This window comes from Lepidothrix coronata, unplaced genomic scaffold (assembly GCF_001604755.1).
Source record: "Lepidothrix coronata isolate B3197 unplaced genomic scaffold, Lepidothrix_coronata-1.0 Scaffold19, whole genome shotgun sequence".
NCBI lineage: Eukaryota > Metazoa > Chordata > Aves > Passeriformes > Pipridae > Lepidothrix > Lepidothrix coronata.
This window is the reverse complement of record NW_016690199.1, coordinates 1,413,659-1,419,211: the sequence shown is the minus strand read 5'-3', so window position 1 is coordinate 1,419,211 and position 5,553 is coordinate 1,413,659.

Here is a 5,553-nt window from a genome sequence, read left to right as displayed (position 1 = left end):
GTGTGACAGCATGAATGATTTGCTGTGCAGTAGCATGCCTACTGTTTGCTTGGTTTATAAGAGTGGTTTTAGGATGGACTTTGACTCAGGGATGATGTTTCTGGATTGTTTGTTGCTAGTGGTAAAAGAGGGGTGCTGTATGACCCTGTCATGGCCTCCATGTTCTGCTTTCACAAGGACCAGGCTCCCTGCAGCTGTGTTACAGCAGGGTTAAAACAGAGACCCTGCAGACAGGATATGGGTGTGATTGCAGTGAAACAGTTACAGTGTGATGTGGCTGTGGCAGTGATGCTCATAGGTCAAAGGTGGAGCTTTGTTATCTCTTGCTCTTCTCTTCCTTCCCTGGTGGTTCTTCAGTTGCTGACAAGTTGGTGACCCAAGATAGACAACAGAAAACTGGCCACCCTCTGGTCACCTCAGCTCTCTCTGTACAGCTGTGGGGTTTCTTTCTCAGGGGCTTGCTGGAATCTGTTTTTCTTTATGACCTGTGTGAGTCCTGCTGGTCTTGTGACATGGGATGACTCTGCACCCACAAGGAGCTTGTTAAAGTCAGTGGAATCAGGGTAAGGGACTTAAACTGGAAGTAGTCTGTGGACTCAAAGTGTTGACTGAGATGCATCTTTCCCCAGAGGGTAAAAAGAGTTCAGGCTGGAAGATTTGGTTCTGTCTTCTGCTGAAGCTTCTTGCCTGTTACTGTCTGGGTCTATGCTGTGCTGAAGTTTGGTTTGGCCACGTGCCTCTCTGGGGTTTGGGACTCTCATCATATTTGTTTTTCTGGCTGGATTTTGATTTGTTCAGTAGTTCTATGAGTTTATTCTAACAGGATTCACAGGAAGAGACGGTAGCTTTGTCTCAGGAGACTTAATTTCCAGCTTTGTCTAATTTGCAAACTTCACTCATCACCAAGGCAATATTGGAAATGGAGCATTAGCACTGGGGGTGATGTGTCTTGAGACAAGGTGTCCTTTTTCCAGTGCACTGGACATGAACAATAGGGAAATTAATGAATTAAGATAATGTGTCTTTGAACTTCTGTAGTTTTGTAGAAGCTTCATCTTCAAATTCTGAGCCCAAAGGAGCTGTGCCATTGCCCACTAGTCTATCGTAAACAACTAAAATGTCTTTTTAAAAAAGACTATTAGAGGAAAGCTATGGAGTGCAGAAGTGACTTGAGTTAAAGTGGTTATTGTCAGTCACATAAGTTTGCATAGCATCTGTATTTATTGGAGAATCTTTTTCACATTGCAATGAACTCAGAGCAGACTTCCAGGCAATTCCCCAGTGTGCAATTAGAGAGCCCTGTTCTCGCTGACATCAATATTTAGCCAATTCCATTGGATTTGAATTCTTAAATTCAAATTCTGGGCTGAACGTGCCTAAAACAAAGCATATTGTGTATCAGTCTATCAATCACCTTAATTATTTTTATTTTTGTCAACCCCTTTGGCTGTTTTTAGCAAATTTGACAGCATGATAGTGCTTAGTATTTTTCAGGTTTTATGAATATTTTGGATTTATGTCCATGTTGCTATCCTGTTGAGCAAAAGCTGCTTTACAGTTGTTACCCCTACCAGACACCAGGGAACTTGTGTCAGTTTTGATACACACACGCACAGGAGTGTAGCTGTAGTGTCTCTGTCATCATAGAATCACAGAATGCTTTGGATTGGAAGGGACCTTCAAGACTATCCAATTTCAACCCCCCTGCCATGGGCAGGGACACCTTCCAGCAGACCAGGTTGCTCCAAGCCCCATCCAATCTGGCCTTGAACACTTCCAGAGATGGGGCAGCCATAGCTTGTCTGGGCAACCTGTGCCAGGGCCTCACCACTCTCACAGGGAAGAATTCATTCCTAATGTAGGAGTGTAGCACGTTTTTAATGTAACTCTGCCTTCTTTCAGTTTAAAGCCATTCCCCCTTATCCTGTCACTCCATACCTTTGTCAAAATTCCCTCTTCAGCTCTCTTGGAGAACTTTTAGGTACTGGAAGGTGCTATAAGGTCTCCCTGGAGTCTTCTCCAGGCTGAACAGCCCCAACTCTCCCAGTCTATCTGCATAGCAGAGGTGCTCCAGCCCTCTGAGCATCTTTGTGGCCTCCTCTGGACCTGTTCCAACAGGTCCACATCTTTCGTATGTTGGGAAACCCAGAGCTGGACTCAGTATTCCAGGTGGGATCTTACCACACCATCTCTGGGCCAGACTATTACCAGCCCCGGGGGAAAGAGTTTTTTTTCCAAACCACCACAATTTTGAAGCCATGCTGGCTGTCACCAATCACCTCTCAGTTTTCCATGTGCCTTAGCACAGTTTCCAGCAGGATCTGCTCCATGGTCTTGCCAGGCACAGTGGTGAGACTGACCTGCCTGTAATTCCCCACATCTTCCCTTTTCATATATCATATAATAGCATATCCAAGAATATCATCACTATATCATATCTACTCCTAGAATTGTGTCTATAACATGATATCTATATCTATATTCTGTGCTATAGAATAACCCCTTTTTGTTACAAATGGTTTCAGATCAGTTAATGCTTTTACCCCCAGCATCATAATGACATATCAAAGATTGTTTATAACAATGATTTCTTTGCCCATTTGCATATCTTCCTGTTGCTCAGGAAGTTTTCCTGGTTGAGTTTCTCCTGAGACAGGGTGACATGTTTAACACAGAAGAATGCTAATCTTGGAAGCTGCCATTTATGCCATTTGTTTTCACACTCAACCACGTATTGCCTTGCCTTGCTTTCTAGATGTCAGAAGGGCTGAAAACTTGACAGGGAGTTACTCAAGGACTTAATGCCAAGCAAAAGTCTCTGTTCTTTTGGGAAGTTTGTACATCTCTGTATTGAGGACTGCTTTTGCATTAATTAGACCCATTTTTTTACTATTTCAGGGCCTGTTAGTCAGCCTTGGTCAATTGCCAATTTATGTGATGCGGGTTGTTTTCAGACCCTGATTGTACCTTTTTATCTTTGGTTTTAAATTGAGAGTTTATCCCAAGCTCTGATCCTATAATGTGTTTGGCATTGGCAAAACAAAGAAAGCAATCCAATTCTCCCTTAATTAGTGGTGTTTTATTCCTTATTACTGGGAGCTGTGCTTGACAAATACACCTTTCCGGTGCAAAGAAATGGTAGTCTTAAGAAGGGAATCTCTTTACTTTCCTAAGGACCATGAGAGAGGAGTTTCTCAGCCTAGGCTTGTAGCTGTGCCTTTACTTTCCTCCTCATCCATTCCAGATATGTGTTTTTCTGGTTTTTGTTCCCCTTTTCATTGTGTATATCACAACTCCTAAATCTTTGAGGAACTCCCCAAGAATGTCCCCCTTGCAAGTAAATTCTTTCTGGCAGTCAGTCTTTGATAAATGTGTCTTAAGCAGTTCTTAATCCTTACAACATGTAACTTCCTGCTTCTGTAGACTATGACTCCACAATCAACATTTGCACTACTCAGACTGGGACAGGTATCAGTATCAAGTCTTTTTTTTTAAATTGTTGCTATCCTTCACCATTAGGTCAGGATGCATTTTGCTTTGCACAAAAGATGTCTTTTTCTTGATTACAGAGTCTCTTTATTTCCTATTTGCCTTTATACTTTTCTTTCTGATTTTTGCTTTCAAAGCATTTTGCTCAGAATTTAAGGTTTGAGAAATTAGTTTTTCTGAGGTCCTCTATATATAAACATGTAAAAAAGGAATTTTAATAAAAGTGTCCAGTCTATAATACAGAGTCTTTGTCCATATTGTATAAAATCAGGTTATGATCAGGTTCTGAACTGAACCTGCAGTTCTGCTATGGATTTATCTTTATTGGAATTAGCTTGTTTTGGGTGCAATACCTGTATGTTAGAGATTCTCACTACCAATTTTTAGAAGCTTCAGCTCTTCTAGTGGCTGTAGGAGCTTCATTAGTTCCTTTCTGGATTGAATCCATCATAGCTACAGGCCTTTTTTAGCAGAATAGAGTTATCTCACCAGGCTAGATGTGCCTCAAGCAAACTATGGATTAGTGTTTTTTTGTTACTGTTAAGCCTCACCCTAAGACTTTACTTTCCAGGTCTGATGGGAAAGGAGGAGATGAATAGTGTCTGACAGTTCTCTTATAACAGCCATGCCAGTAAGGCAGTCGTGCTGGAGCAGCTGTGATGTTGCTGCTGTTGGTGCAGAGCTATTCCACAGCATTTCAGATCTCCTGATTTTACAGGTGTGTTCATTGGGCCGTTCTGCCGTTCATAACACAGGTACCCCCACAAGCTGAAAGGAATATTTATCTCCTCTCTAAGATGGGTCATCTCCCTAAGTACTGAGTGTGGTGTGATTTACTGCCACAGCAGCCTCGAAAAATCCTCTTTCCTGACTACATTCCTCTCACCCTAATGCTCATTCAGCTGGTGCCAGTTCGTGTTGTGTTAAGCTCAGGAAGCGAAATGAGCAGCAGGTCTTTTAAAGTAGAAGTGGCTTTGTGTGCCTGAGACCTTCAGCCAGGACTGGTGTCCCATTGTTAGCAGGGAGAGTCCACACTTATCTAGTTACCACCCGAGAACACATTTCCTGACGGCCGCATTGTGCTTTCTGTGCCTGCACTTGGCAGTGTTTCTATCAGAGCTTTTTGATGAGCTTTACTCGCTTCCTTTGATTTTCGTTTACAGATCAGCCATGCCCTCTCAAGGTTAAACCTACTTTGTCTGTCCCTTTACAAACCAATTCTTTGCATTCTTTAGAAATGTAGCAAACGACAGAAAGTCACGCTCCAAGACAAATACGCAGCTGCTGTGGGGATGGATTAAAGAATCATAATGTACTTGTTTGAAATGCTGTTTTCAGGACATAAGGGTTATCTTTTTTTTTTTTTTCCCCAAAACTACCAGCAAAGAGGAAACAACCTGTTAAAAAAAGTCTAATGTTAGCTTGTATAGGGAAAAGTGATTCTGGTGCTAATTTTTTCAGTGAGTTCATCAAATTACATCTAACACACATAGCTTCACCTCCTACCTGATAGTTTCATGACTCACTCTGTTCTAATCTGAATTCTAACCTCTCTTGGATGCAAACTCCTGTGAGCTTGGTCAGCCAACCCATAGCACCTCGTTTCCTCATCCATTTTTCTTTCTGTCTTCTTCTGAACTAGCACCCACCCTTCCCAATCTCTCTTGTATGCAGTGCATTAAGCATCTCCTGTCCAGTCACTGTCTTTGCTCGCCTGAATGGTTAGCAGGTTCTTTTTGGCCTGTCACTGCCTACGTGTTTTGCTGCAGTACTTACTATGTGAAGCCACTCCACATTGTTATTTCTCTTGGTCTGTCTCATTAAATAGCACATCTCAGCTCCTTTCTCATGACCAGTCCAATTTGAAATCCTAGTGGTATATTTATTAACTAATTTAAATAAAAAGGGGCCTCTGGTGGTCTAGTGGTTAGGGTGCAGGACTCTCACCGCTGCGACCCGGGTTCGATTCCCGGCCCCCCGGGCAGATGGAGCTCGTCAGCCCTGTAAGGCAATCCATCTAAGAGAAGGTCACTCTAAACAGTCAGAGAAGAGAAGGTCAGAACC